We start from the raw sequence: 15,866 nt of genomic DNA on the forward strand, positions 1-15,866 counted from the left end.
TCAGCTTCTCAGAAACTTCACAGTGGAGGAAAGCCTCTTTTAGTGGTATTCTCAGCCTCCCATTGCCCTGGAGGGCTTGTTTTTGCATATTTCTGACAGCCTGACTCCTGACCTGTAGGTCAAGACATTGACTGATGAAATAGGGTTCAAGTTAAATAAAGCAAACAGTTGTCTGTCCTCTTGTTATGGAATTTTGTTTGTGCTTGGTCCCTCGGCAAACAGAGAACTTGCTTCTTTAATAATTGTCAGCCAGTTAAACTTTGGATCAATGGCCTCTTCTTTGATTTCTGAATTGGGGAATGAGCTACTTTGAGAAGGGAAGCAGGGAAGGAGTAGGATGGTGATGAAGTTATAGGAAACACTTCACTGAAAGCGTGGTGGGATGAAAGACCCTGGATGGAGAGAGACTGATGGTGAGATCACAGAACCTTCAGGTTCTGAAGATGGACAAACAAGAAACTGAGATGGGTCACCTCCAGGCATTTCAGCACTAAGACAGGCTGGAAAGAATGCTGACATTTAATCAGTTAGCCTGGTGGTTTCTGAACATTTTTTGGTAGCTTGAACTTTCCAATGAACCTAACTCAGATTCCCAGTATATAAAACAGACACAATCAATGTTGCTTTGTCTCTGTCCATTCCCCTCCATCAAAAGTCCTCTAAGAGGCCTCCTCAAAGCCCATTCTAATCAACCTGGAACAGAGCTTGAAGACCACTGTGAGCCCAACAGGACCCCAGGTAGTGGTCACCTCTACAGAACTTCTGACAAGCAGTGACCCAACACCCCTCATAGAAATTCACAGCAGTTTCATAGCAGCTGGAGCTACCCCAGACTTCTACCCACAAGCATCTTCTGACCATGTGACACACTATAAACACAGGGCCACAGGCAACACATATCCTTCTGGTTTCAAGGTTTCATCACTATTTGTTTACATTAGATTGTTTACCCTCTGAGATCAGGGGTTGTGTCTGTTTTACCTTCTTGCACCCAGTGGCTAGTATGATCTATAGCCTAACACATTAGGTATTTAATAGATGCTTGCCCTGGAGAAGGTAGTGATATCCAGGTGGTCACAGCTGGATGATGAATCATAAAATAATAAGAAGCTCCCTAATTATTGAACTAAGTATTGGGTTCAACACCTTGCATGCATTTTCTTTTCACTTTTACTGAAAACCTTCTAGGAATTATTAACTGTATTTTGTGGAAGAGAAACTGAGTCTGAGGGCTTAACTAACAAAGCAGGGCCATGTTGCTAATAAGTGGAGAAACTAGGATTTTAATCCAAGCTTATCTTAGCTTTTAATTGCATGTTAAAGTCTAGTGGCTGAGCCCAGCATTGGCAGATTCTCACTAGAGACCAGAACTAGGTAAGGGTCACCATGCTAAGTGAAGAATTCTGATTTGCTCCTTGGGATAGGTGAGTTTCCACCATCACCACCACCCTAGCTCCAATTGTCCTCCATTCTTTCTGTCAATTCTCATCTTGACCCAGAATTTTTCTTCCAGCAGTCAATGGGTGGGTACCGTCTGGATTTCTAAAGGGTTTGGCTACTAGAATATTACCACCCAGAGCTGTATGCCCTCCATTGACAGAATGAATGGGCAGCAAAAGGAGGCAGGATATGGGCTCAAGGAGATTGCAGATATATGTAGAAGTGCATAATATAGCCTATGGCAAATGTCAGGTGGTAAAATGATTTGGTATTCTCCCTTCCTCTTAAAATTTCTTCTTGTCATTCCCCACAGTCTCCTTCTTTAGTTTCTTCTTCTGGAAGTGCCGATTTTGATCAAGAATGAGTTGGCACTCCTGGTCTTCCATGAGAATGATGCCTCCCAGGAGACAACATCCTTCAGGACCCTACTATCATGATGGGGAAGATAACCTGCCTCCTAACGTTCAGTGCCCTCCTTCACTCTGCACTTGCATCTTTCTTTATCATGTCTTAGAATTCCTTCCTTCTCTTTCAAACTCAGTATTAGTTGGTGTGGCTTTTGAACCTCTTTGTTTCATTATTTATGGAGCTTGAGATTTAGTCTCGTACTTTGGAAGTCACATTGTAAATAAAGATGGTAGCAAGAAGTAAGGTTTGATTTGCTGGCCAATGCCAAAGATAGTAAGATCTTTGGGGCCAATTTCCAAGCTACTTTGGACTGGAACCAGAGTGTGTATTTGCGCTAATCAGAGATGAATCCTTCTCTCAAGCAGAAGAATTTGAGATCAGTTGGTGTCTTGGGCTCTTGCATTCACTTTGTGATATACCACAGAAGAAATAAGAACAGCTTACTGACTAAATAATAATAATCCCATACATGTGCTCAGCATTTTAAAATTCACAAAGAGCTTCTCCATATATTCTCTTATTTGATTCTTTCAACAACTTTCTGGGGTAGCAAGGGAAATATGAGTGTCTCTATTTTACATACACTCTACACCCTTTCATTATAACTATATTGGCTATAATTATTCAGTCCTTTCTCATCAAGAACCAGGACTTAAACTCAAGTTTTCCATGTTTTGAAGATCATATGAATATGGCAGATAGACAAAATACCTAGCAGAATGTCTTGTGCATAATTTTGCTCAGAAAATAGTACTCTCTTTCCTCATTTCCTTTTTGACTCCTAGACTTCTGCTCTTTTCCATTTACCATACTGGAAAATAGGATTAAAGAGAGTCATTTGGAAAAAAGGAAAGACAGAAAGAAGAGTATGGTTTTTGACTTCCTGGAGCTGGTTCTAAGACAAGCTTCTGAGGAACTTATGCTATTGTGAAACTTATTCCCAAGATCAAACAAAATTATTTGGTCTAATGACCAGAGAGAGTGGAAAAATAGTGCCTATCTCCACATCTACTTTGCTTCCTTCTGCCATTCCCACCCTCCTCTTTTTATTTTGTTAATTATTTGAGACAAGGCAATGGGAAGTATCAATGCTTCATCTTCTAGTTTAATCTTCTCCCCCCTTGTTCTCTGGAGGTCTTATCAGTCATGCAACAAGAGGCAAACAGAGCACCTCACCCTTCCCAGTCCCATACATAGGTTTTACAACTGTCCCCCATGTCCCTGCATGAACCTTCCCCATACTCCCACCTACCCAGCCACCTTCACCCACCCAATGTACTGGAAATCTCTATTCCTCTAATGCCATCTTTGGCTTTGTTCCCAGAACCAGGCAGAATGGAAATGCTTTCTAAGAAAAACATGAACAAGGGAATTACATTCTGATCTGACATTTCTTCACCAAGATGATTTTGTTTGCTCGTCATCAAGATTGCTTTATCCTCTTTCCTGCAAAGACTGTTCTGTTAAATCAAGAAAGTAACTGGAATTGACTTTCCTTTTTTCCCTAGTAATTAAAAAAAAATCCAACCTCTATGATTTGCTTTCAATTCTGACAAGACGTCCTTAATTAGACAATTAGTGCTCTGGTATATTAAATCCACTGGTATGATAATCCTAGGGAGGCTTTAGGATCTCTCTTCTTTGAAGGAATTTAAGGATTTCAGAAACCCTGAAGAGAACATGCACTATGGCACTCTACTCCTTTAGAACCAGATAACTAGATTCCACTTATGGCTCTCCTCTTTGAATCATGCTGTTAAGGAGCATGACTGGTCCCAAATGTCTAACTCTCCAAGAACCTCTTTCTTTCTCCTTGTCCACCACTGTCCAGTATATGCTGTGCTGAATTGCTATTGACCTCATTTGACCATCAAATCATCTTTTAAGCTGCCTTCCTCACAGTAAAAGAATTTCAGGCCATAGACCATAACCATTGGTGTTTATCTCACACAATATTGTTTTTAAGGCTTCTGTCAACTCAAATTTGAAGCACTAAGCTAGCGTTCAATTTATGATGTTGAACAGTTTAACTACAGGATATATTGTTTATCACTTTAAAATCAGAGCTGTTCCCTTTAGTAGCAATGTGGGGCTTCATGCCAAGGCCTGTTTCAGATGCTGGAAATACCAGCATCTGATACTTCCCATTGCCTTGCCTCAAAAAATTAACAAATGCCTATAATAACTCCCAGTCTTAGACACTAAAGAAACTCTCACTATTATTCATATTCTGATTCACAGATCTCCCTTCTAGACCCTGGCTTTCAGCCTGTTCAACTATTGCATTATTCAATCCTGTACCTAGTTTTTGGTTCAGATTTTACCTTTGCCCTACGTCCCTTGAGAAAGTAAGAACAGCATTGGTAAAGAGAAAGAGCTCAAGAAAGGTGGACTTGAGTTCTGCTGTTAACTTACTCTATGGTCCAAGACTTTTCCCTTTACCTCTCTGATCTCAGTGCATTTGTATCTAACAGGAGGGGATTAGAAATGTATGAGACCCAAAGGATAACATGAGTATTTTGAGAGATCCAAATACTTATTAAAAGGCGACTTTTTCAGGTGTTAGAGATGGGAAGGTAAAGCATATAAATGCTTGTTTTTGTCTTGCCATTTTCCCCCTTTGATTCTGTCTCTAATCCATGTACTCTGGATTCACTATGTTGAGCTTTCCATGTGTACTTCTGCTTCTCAGTTTCTTAATTACTTCTTTCTGTTCAGCTCGTTAGTTTTTGTAATTGGAATCATTGTCTTCCTGGATTATACTTGCTTAGCAATTTCCCTCCCCAATTTGAACCATACCTTGCTCCTGTAAACAAATCTTTAAATCTTCATGGCATCCATTTTACAAAGAGTTCCTAAGAACTTTCCCTGAGAAAATGACTTGAGGATGCTAATTTTTATCTTTTATACTCAACTCCCTACAAATTGTCACTCCTTTATATTTCAGTCATTTCGATTACTGTTCAAGGATTCACAGCCTCATGACACGTGCCTGATATTATGCCTATTACAGTTTAAATTGCTTCTGTAACAATTAGCATGGCACATATAGGCATTAATTGGGGGGAAAAAAACTTTTTTTTATAGTTTTTTTAAAGACGTAGAAATCAGCATAGAAAGACATAGAAATCAGCAGCTGCTTTGTCCCTATGGCGGGCTGTTCATTTGGTGCCTTGTGTTTTCATTTACCATTGATAGTTGGGAACCGATCTAAAATTTGCCTAGACACTAATTTGGGACTTTTCCCACCCACTTTAGGTTTGTCTTTGTGATATTTAGATATGTTTTGGTCACTTGATAATTAAGTTGTTCTATTTATATATTTTTTTAACTTAAAATACCTTAAAACTATTAAAACCTGCATTTTTTTGTATTATTTCAGGAAGAACATGATTTTACCTTTTCTAATGGAAAACTGTCTTGCACATAACTTGCACTTTCCCATGGTAACAATGTTTTGGTTGACATGATTTTTGATAATGTTGGGTTTCTTAAGAGAGAAGATATCATATTACAGCAGAAGAGACTCTAACTAAGTCTTTTGCTATTATTTGACCTTGTATTTTTCCTTTGCCATAATCTATCTGGGAGTGCAAGAACCAGGGCTCTCTGGGAGCAAGAATAGGCAGGACAACCTCTGAAGGATTGGAAGTTATATCTCTGAGGTAAGACAACAATGATGATACATAGGAGGAGATTCCCCTTCCCCTCCAGACAAATGCCCGAGGGACTGGCCTTGGTGTCTCAGTCAACAAGGGTAGACAATTAGATACAAGGACTTACAGCTCTTCAGTTGATGGCTCAGGTCAAATGTATGACATAGACGTTTGGGCAGAAAAAGCAACAGTGATCAAAATTCTGAAGGCTCTAAAGATGGAACCCAGCAAAAATTCATCTGAGATGCAGTAGATGAAGGAGTAAATTAACACCCCAAGACAAATAGGGAAAATCCATCTCTTGAAGGAATTCAAACCCTACCACAGACCTTACTGCCACAGGGCAAACTGGGCTTACCAAGACCGAGGCACTTCATGATACAGAGTCAAATTCTTTGCCTCATCCAGGATTTTGTATCATCTCCCTCTTTTCTCCCCTAGTCCCACAGACAAAAATGCCTCCCAGAAACTCCCTCCTGCTTATTTCTCCTTGGATTTTCTCCAAGTTATGTATTCTTCCTTTCAGTGTCTTCAGACCTTTTTCATAACCCTCTCCTGCCAACGGAATCTTCCATTCAGTCTAGCAAGCAAACAATCAGCACATATATTATTAGTTCATGACAAGATCTGAGGGCAGTGAGGTGAGCACGTGACCCATTCCATTTTTTTACACCTACATAATACTTCACTGCATGGTTATTAACACAGTTATTCAGCAGTTCTTCCATGCATGGCTGTTTCTAATTGTTTGCAATTATGAGCAATGCTGCAAGCTTACTCTTATATATCCTCACAAAAATTACTAGAAATCATAGCACCAGTTAAAAGATAAACACATATGTAGCCTTCTTCACTATTGTCAAATTCCTCTCAATTAGCATTGTATGAAGTGACATTCCTATCAGTGATATATGAGAGTGCCTTTTTCTTCAAAGCCTTGTCAATACCTCAGTATGGTTTTAATATGATTTTCTTATATTATAAATGAAGTTAAACAACTTTTCATAGGTTTAATGAGTCATTTTATATATTTGTAATTGTGAACTGTCTACTGTATCTCTTGCCTATTTTGGCCTTTTTAAGTGTTCTTAACATATCTGTAGTATTAGCTCTTTACATGTGGTATGTATTACAAATATTTTCTCTTAGTTAGCTAATTGTCTTTTGACTTTGTTTATAGTGTGGTCAGGATTTTGTTTTTTAATTTTATGAAGGCAAATTTATCAATCTTTTCCTTTATTGCACTTGATTTTGAAAAATGTTTCCCAACAACTTGGTTAAAGAGTCATTCATTTTTCTTCTGGTACTTTGTGGTTTCAGTTATTTTTGTTTGTTCTGGGTTTTGGTTTTTTATGTATTTATTCATTTAAAATTAATCCCTCACCCATTTGAAGTTAATTTGGTATGTGATGCAATATTTGAGTCTAATTTTTTTAATCTTTTTTTATTAATTAAAAACATTAACAAACAAAACATTTAGAAATCATTCCATTCTACATATATAATCAGTAATTCTTAATATCATCACATAGTTGCATATTCATCATTTTAGTACATTTGCATCGATTTAGAAAAAGAAATAAAAAGACAACAGAAAAAGAAATAAAATGATTATAGAGAAAAAAAAACTATACGTACCATACCCCTTACCCCTCGTTTTCATTTACCGCTAGCATTTCAAACTGAATTTATTTTAACATTTGTTCCCCCTATTATTTATTTTTGTTCCATATGTTCTACTCTTCTGTTGATATAGTAACTAAAAGGAGCATCAGACACAAGGTTTTCACATTCACAGAGTCTCATTGTGAAAGCTATATCATTGTTCAATCATCATCAAGAAACATGGCTACTGGAACACAGCACTACATTTTCAGGCAATTCCCTCCAGCCTCTCCACTACATCTTGAACAACAAGGTGATATCTACTTAATGCGTAAGAATAACCTCCAGGATAACCTCTCAACTCTGTTTGAAATGTCTCAGCCATTGACACTTAGTCTCATTTTACTCTTTCCCCCTTTTGGTTGAGAAGGTTCTCTCAGTCTCTTGATGTTAATTCTCAGCTCATTCTAGGGTTTTTCTCAGTCCTTTGATGCTGAGTCTAAGCTCATTCCAGGATCTTTGTTCCACGTTGCCAGGAAGGTCCTCACCCCTGGGAGTCATGTCCCAGGCAGAGAGGGGGAGGGTGGTGAGACTGCTTGTCATCGTGTTGGCTGGAGAGAGGGGCCACATCTGAGCAACAAAAGAGGCTCTCTTGGGGGTGACTCTTAGGCCTAAATTTTAAGTAGACTTGACCTATCCTTTGTGGGGTTAAGTTTCATGTGAACAAACCCCAAGACTGGGGGCTCACCCTATAGCTTTGGTTGTCCACACTGCTTGTGAGAATATCAAGAATTCAACTTGGGGAAGTTGAATTTCTCGCCACTCTCCATTCCCCAAAGGGGGCTTGCAAATACTTTTCCAGTCACTGATCAAATCATTCTGGGATTCATTGGGGGTTCACTCTGGACAAACCAACAAAATCTCATGTGCTGAGATTCCAAGTACTTATGACAGTCAATCAAACTATCTACATGAGTTATATTAGGAAATGCTCTAGTCAAAATCTAAATTTTGGAACAAGTAAACATTTTTTGCTTTAGTCTCACACATAATGTGACATTTTAAAGTATGAGTTATCATCTATTTTCAACACCCTGCAATAATGACAATCCTTTGTTCCTCCTTATGCAAAAACGTTTTTAAAATTTGTACATTGTACATTTCACTATTATTATACACTCTAGGCATTCCTAGATTATACCATCTCAATCTTTAACATCTCTCTTTTTTTCTGATTTCATTTATGTCCCCAGCCCTCCTCCCTCTATCATTCTCACGTGCAGCTTCATTCGGTGTTTTAACATAATTACATTACAGTTAGGTAGTATTGTGCTGTCCATTTCTGAGTTTTTGTATCCATTCCTGTTGCACAGTCCGTATCCCTTCAGCTCCAATTACCCACTATCTTACCCTATTTCTATCTCCTGATGGTCTCTGTTACCAATGACATATTCCAAGTTTATTCACTAATGTCGGTTCCTAACAGTGAGACCATACAGTATTTGTCCTTTAGTTTTTGGCTAGTCTCACTCAGCATAATGTTCTCTAGGTCCATCCATGTTGTTACATACTTCATAAGTTTATTCTGTCTTAGAGCTGTATAATATTCCATCGTATGTATATACCACAGTTTGTTTAGCCACTCATCTGTTGATGGACATTTTGGCTGTTTCCATCTCCTTGCAATTGTAAATAATGCTGCTATAAACATTGGTGGGCAAATGTGCATTTGTGTCTTTGCCCTTAAGTCCTCTGAGTAGATACCTAGCAATGGTATTGCTGGGTCATTTGGCAATTCTATATTCAGCTTTTTGAGGAACCGCCAAACTGCCTTCCACAGTGGTTGCACCATTTGACATTCCCACCAACAGTGGATAAGTGTGCCTCTTTCTCCACTTCCTCTCCAGCACTTGTCATTTTCTGTTTTGTTGATAATGGCCATTCTGGTGGGTGTGAGATGATACTCATTGTGGTTTTGATTTGCATTTCTCTAATGGCCAGGGACATTGAGCATCTCTTCATGTGCCTTTTGGTCATTTGTATTTCCTCTTCTGAGAAGTGTCTGTTCAAGTCTTTTTCCCATTTTGTAATCGGATTGGCTGTCTTTTTGTTGTTGAGTTGAACAATCTCTTTATAAATTCTGGATACTAGACCTTTATCTGATATGTCGTTTCCAAATATTGTCTCCCACTGTGTAGGCTGTCTTTTTACTTTCTTGATGAAGTTCTTTGATGCACAAAAGTGTTTAATTTTGAGGAGCTCCCATTTCTTTCTTTCTTTCTTCAGTGCTCTTGCTTTAGGTGTAAGGTCCATAAAACCACCTCCAGTTATAAGATTCATACGATATCTCCCTACATTTCCCTCTAACTGTTTTATGGTCTTAGACCTAATGTTTAGATCTTTGATCCATTTTGAGTTAGCTTTTGTATAGGGTGTGAGATACGGGTCCTCTTTCCTTCATTTCATATGGATATCCAGTTCTTTAGGCACCATTTATTGAAGAGACTATTCTGTCCCAGGTGAGTTGGCTTGACTGCCTTATCAAAGATCAAATGTCCATAGATGAGAGGGTCTATATCTGAGCACTCTATTCAATTCCATTGGTCGATTTATCTATCTTTATGCCAGTACCATGCTGTTTTGACCACTGTGGCTTCATAATATGCCTTAAAGTCAGGTAGCATGAGACGTCCAGCTTCATTTTTTTTCCTCAAGATACTGTTAGCAATTCGGGGCACCCTGCCCTTCCAGATAAATTTGCTTATTGGTTTTTCTATTTCTGAAAAGTAAGTTGTTGGGATTTTGATTGGTATTGCGTTGAATCTGTAGATCAATTTAGGTAGAATTGACATCTTAACTATATTTAGTCTTCCAATCCATGAACATGGTATGCCCTTCCATCTATTTAGGTCTTCTGTGATTTCTTTTAACAGTTTCTTGTAGTTTTCTTTGTATAGGTCTTTTGTCTCTTTAGTTAAATTTATTCCTAAGTATTTTATTCTTTTAGTTGCAATTGTAAATGGAATTCGTTTCTTGATTTCCCCCTCAGCTTGTTTATTGCTAGTGTATAGGAACACTACAGATTTTTGAATGTTGATCTTGTAACCTGCTACTTTGCTGTACTCATTTATTAGCTCTAGTAGTTTTGCTGTGGATTTTTCAATGTATAGTATCATATCATCTGCAAACAGTGAGAGTTTTACTTCTTCCTTTCCAATTTTGATGCCTTGCATTTCTTTTCTTGTCTAATTGCTCGTGCTAGAACTTCCAACACGATGTTGAATAACAGTGGTGATAGTGGACATCCTTGTCTTGTTCCTGATCTTAGGGGGAAAGTTTTCAATTTTTCCCCATTGATGATGATATTAGCTGTGGGTTTTTCATATATTCCCTTTATCATTTTAAGGAAGTTCCCTTGTATTCCTATCCTTTGAAGTGTTTTCAACAGGAAAGGATGTTGAATCTTGTCAAATGCCTTCTCTGCATCAATTGAGATGATCATGTGATTTTTCTGCTTTGATTTGTTGATATGGTGCATTACATTAATTGATTTTCTTATGTTGAACCATCCTTGCATACCTGGGATGAATCCTACTTGGTCATGATGTATAATTCTTTTAATGTGTTGCTGGATTCGATTTGCTAGAATTTTGTTGAGGATTTTTGCATCTATTTTCATTAGAGAGATTGGTCTGTAGTTTTCTCTTTTTGTAATATCTTTGCCTGGTTTTGGTATGAGGGTGATGTTGGCTTCATAGAATGAATTTGGTAGCTTTCCCTTCACTTCAATTTCTTTGAAGAGTTTGAGCAGGGTTGGTACTAATTCTTTCTGCAATGTTTGGTAGAATTCACATGTGAAGCCGTCTGGTCCTGGACTTTTCTTTTTGGGAAGCTTTTGAATGACTGATTCAATTTCTTTACTTGTGATTGGTTTGTTGAGGTCATCTATTTCTTCTTTAGTCAAAGTTGGTTGTTCACGTCTTTCTAGGAACTTGTCCATTTCATCTACATTGTTGTATTTATTAGCATAAAGTTGTTCATAGTATCCTGTTATTACCTCCTTTATTTCTGTGAGGTCAGTGATCATGTCTTCTCTTCCATTTCTGATCTTATTTATTTGCATCCTCTCTCTTCTTCTTTTTGTCAATCTTGATAAGGGCCCATCAATCTTATTGATTTTCTCATAAAACCAGCTTCTGGTCTTATTGATTTTCTCTATTGTTTTTGTGTTCTCAATTTCATTTATTTCTGCTCTAATCTTTGTTATTTCTTTCCTTTTGCTTGCTTTGGGGTTAGTTTGCTGTTCTTTCTCCAGTTCTTCCAAGTGGACAGTTAATTCCCGAATTTTTGCCCTTTTTTATTTTTTGATATAGGCATTTAAGGCAATAAATTTCCCTCTTAGCACTGCATTTGCTGCGTCCCATAGGTTTTGATATGTTGTGTTTTCATTTTCATTCACCTTGAGATATTTACTAATTTCTCTTGTAATTTTTTCCTTGACCCACTGGTTGTTTAAGAGTGTGTTGTTGAGCCTGCACGTATTTGTGAATTTTCTGGCACTCTGCCTATTATTGACTTCCAATTTCTTTTCTTTATGATCTGAGAAAGTGTTGTGTATGATTTCAATCTTTTTAAATTTGTTGAGACTTGCTTTGTGACCCAGCATATGGTCTATCTTTGAGAATGATCCATGAGCACTTGAGAAAAAGGTGTATCCTGCTGTTGTGGGGTGTAATGTCCTATAAATGTCTGTTAAGTCTAGCTCATTTATTGTAATATTCAAATCTCTGTTCCTTTATTGATCCTCTTTCTAGATGTTCTATCCATTGATGAGAGTGGTGAATTGAAGTCTCCAACTATTATGGTAGATGTGTCTCTTTCCCTTTTCAGTATTTGCAGTGTATGCCTCACGTATTTTGGGGCATTCTGGTTCGATGCATTAATATTTATGATTGTGATGTCTTCTTGTTGAATTGTTCCTGTTATTAGTAGATAGTATCCTTCTTTGTCTCTTTTAACTGTTTTACATTTGAAGTCTAATTTGTTGGCTATTAGTATAGCTACTGCTGCTCTTTTCTGGTTGTTATTTGCATGAAATATCTTTTCCCAACCTTTCACTTTCAACCTATGTTTATCTTTGGGTTAAGATGTGTTTCCTGTAGACAGCATATAAAAGGATCCTGTTTTTTAATCCATTCTGCCAGTCTATGTCTTTTGATTGGGGAATTCAGTACATTAACATTTAGTGTTGTTACTGTTTGGGTAGTACTTTCCTCTACCATTTTGCCTTTTGTATTTTATATATCATATCTAATTTTCCTTCTTTCTACACTCTTCTGCACACCTCTCTCTTCTGTCTTTTCGTATCTGACTCTAGTGCTCCCTTTAGTATTTCTTGCAGAGCTGGTCTCTTGGTCACAAATTCTCTCAGTGACTTTTTGTCTGAAAATGTTTTAATTTCTCCCTCATTTTTGAAGGACAATTTTGCTGGATATAGAATTCTTGGTTGGCAGTTTTTCTCTTTTAGTAATTTAAGTATTTCATCCCACTGTCTTATTGCCTCCATGGTTTCTGCTGAGAAATCTACACATAGTCTTATTGGATTTCCCTTGTATGTGATAGATTGTTTTTCTCTTGCTGTTTTCAAGATCCTCTCTTTCTCTTTGACCTCTGACATTCTAACTAGTAAGTGTGTTGGAGAACGTCTATTTGGATCTATTCTCTTTGGGGTGCGCTGCACTTCTTGGATCTGTAATTTTAGGTCTTTCATAAGAGTTGGAAAATTTTCAGTGATAAGTTCTTCCATTAGTTTTTCTCCTCCTTTTCCCTTCTCTTCTCCTTCCGGGACACCCACAACACATATATTTGTGCGCTTCATATTATCATTCAATTCCCTGAGCCCCTGCTCATATTTTTCCATTCTTTTCCCTATAGTTTCTGTTTCTTTTTGGATTTCAGATGTTCCATTCTCCAGTTCACTAATTCTAACCTCTGTCTCTTGAAATCTACCATTGTAGGTTTCCATTGTTTTTTTCATCTCTTCTACTGTATCTTTCATTCCCATAAGTTCTGTGATTTGTTTTTTCAGACTTTCCATTTCTTCTTTCTGTTCATTCCTTGCCTTCTTCATGTCCTCCCTCAATTCATTGATTTGGTTTTTGAAGAGGTTTTCCATTTCTGTTTGTATATTCAGAATTTGTTGTCTCAGCTCCTGTATCTCATTTGAACTATTGGTTTGTTCCTTTGACTGGGCCATATCTTCAATTTTCTTGGTGTGATTTGTTAGTTTTTGCTGGCATCTGGACATTTAATTACCTTAATTAGTTTATTCTGGAGATTGCTTTCACTTATCTTACCTAGGGTTTTCTTGCTAGATGAATTTGTTGTTTATCTGTTCATTGACCTTCAGTTCAGCTTTTTCTGGGCCTGTAGCTTAAGTTTTGTTTAACAGAGGGTAATTTTTCAGTTCTTGTTTTCTTGTTTCTTGTCCTGCTTGTAAGGTGCCTTTTCCCTCCCTACCCTTAGGAGGGTCTACTTAGGTATTACAGACTCCAGCCGGGTTTTCCCCGGACTAAGCTGGCCTCCTTTAGGGGGGAAGGAATCACCTGCGTCAGTTTTCCCTGAGTGTGAAGCCCAGCAGGTTGAAAGACTTTCCTGTGAATTCTCTGGGCTCTGTTTTTCTTATCCTGCCCAGTATGTGGCACTTGTCTGTCTGTGGCTCCCACCAGCAAAAGATGTTGTGGCTCCTTTAACTTTGGAAGGCTCTCCCTGCTGGGGGCATGGTGGAGACAGAGGAAAGGTTGTAGGCTGGTTTTAATGGCCTCAAATTGTGAAGCCCTGGGGTCTGAATTCTTTGAGAGAGGGATTCCACCTGAGTTGCATTCCACCCCTCCAGTGGGGAAGGTTCACTGAAAGCAGCCTGTTTCTGTGTATGCTTGGGGCAGTTGCAGCCTGTGTAATCCCGCCGCTGAATCCAGAGGCAGCCAAGCCTGTGTAGAAACAGCCACAGAAGGCTCCGTTTCATCCCCTTTCCTCTTTTTCGGTTAGCCCAATAAGTGACCTCTGCCTTGACCAGTTTCGCCTGAGCTGGGGGCCTAATTTTAGTAGCCAGAATTTGTTTATTAATGCCACTATTGGTGTTTGGTTGGACCCAGTCCCTGCTACTGTTAGAGAAAAATATGGAACGCTTCACGAATTTACATGTCATCCTTGTGCAGGGGCCATGCTAATCTTCTCTGTATCATTACAATTTTAGTATATGTGCTACCGAAGCGAGCACTGAGTCTAATTTTAATTGTTACAAATTGCTAACTAGTTGTCCCAGCACCATATACTAAAAGTCCATCATTGTTCCAGAGATTTGATATACCACTTTTCTCATACGCTAAAGGTCCATATACTCAGGGTCTATTCCTAGACTTTCCATTCCACTCCATGGTCATTCTAATAAAGTCAGTGCAATTCTTTTAATTATCTTTAGTATGTGGTAAAATTGGTAGCATCTCTTCATAGCTTTACTTTTTTGGTGTTTTCCTGTCTATTTTTACATGTTTATTTTTCCATATGAAGAATTTGATGGTATTCTTATTGAGATTTCATTAAATGTGTAAAATAACTCTGAAACTGAATTTTTTTTGGATATTGAGTCATTCTGCCCAAGAGTATGGTGTGTCTTTTGATTGCTGAGTCTTTTGTGTTTTAAGGTATGTTTTAAAGCTTTTCTCATAAAAGTTTTGCACATTTCTTCTTCAATTTGCTTTCTTTTGGTGCTATTGAAAATAGGTTCTTTCTATCATTATTATATTCTGACTTTTTTTGTAATTATATATGAATACAAAATTTCTATATGAAGGCTACTGATTTCTGTATTTCAATTTCATGCTGTGAACTTTTTTATATTAAAATCAGCTTTGTTATGGATGCTTTAGGATTTTTCAGGTATATAATTTTATCTTCTGCAAGTAGTTAGCTTTACTTCTATTCCTTTTTATTTGTTTGTTTGTTTGCTTGTTTGCCTCTACTTTACTTTTCTTGTGTAATTGCGCTAGCTAATATCTTAGTACGATAATGAACAGTATTGGAGATAGTGGGCTTCCTTGTCTTACTCCTTAAATTAATGGAAATGCCTGCAGTATGTCTAACTAATTAAGATGCTGTCCTTAAGATGAGTTAAAAAGGAAAAAAAGAATAAAAAATAAGTAAACATAGAGGAGATAAAGGGTAAAAATTAGGTAGATTGAAATACTGTGGTCAATGAGACAGAGGGGTAATGTGTATAGGATGCATGAGGTTTTATTTTTTCTGGAGTGACACAATGTTCTAAAAATGATCATGGTGAAGAATAAACAACTATGTAATGATATTGTGAGCCATTGATTGTATAATATGTGTGGATATTTCTCAATAAAAATACATTTTTTAAAAGATGCTGTCTTTAGGGCTAAGTTACATCTACCTTTTATCATATTAAGAAACTATCTAATTATTTCTATTTTCTTATTTTATTTTTAATCAACAAAGGGTGTTTAATTTTATTGAAGGCTTTTCATAATCCATAGATACATTATTTTTCTTAGAATTATTAATTATCAACATGATGTATGGTATTTATGGATTTTCTTATATTTAAGCTTGCATTCAAGATTACCACAATAATGTGCTGGTTAAAGCATGTTATTATTTTAAATATGTATTTTTTTTCTTAGAGAAGTTGTAAGTAATTTTAAAGAAAAATTAGAGCTTAATTCAACACTACAA

General features: G+C 37.3%; 1 long non-coding RNA gene and 1 other non-coding gene across 5 annotated transcripts in view; one reads left to right on the forward strand and one right to left on the reverse strand.

Annotated features, from left to right (window-relative positions):
* Positions 1 to 15,866, forward strand: part of LOC143676551 (uncharacterized) — a 114,214-nt gene that overhangs the window by 70,076 nt on the left and 28,272 nt on the right. The gene's annotated exons all lie outside the window — the stretch shown is intronic.
* On the reverse strand, positions 14,282 to 14,388 carry LOC143678357 (U6 spliceosomal RNA). Its single transcript, XR_013173171.1, has one exon. It is a non-coding gene; the product is annotated as a U6 spliceosomal RNA (small nuclear RNA).

The sequence above is a fragment of the Tamandua tetradactyla genome, chromosome 3 (genome assembly GCF_023851605.1).
Source record: "Tamandua tetradactyla isolate mTamTet1 chromosome 3, mTamTet1.pri, whole genome shotgun sequence".
Lineage (NCBI taxonomy): Eukaryota > Metazoa > Chordata > Mammalia > Pilosa > Myrmecophagidae > Tamandua > Tamandua tetradactyla.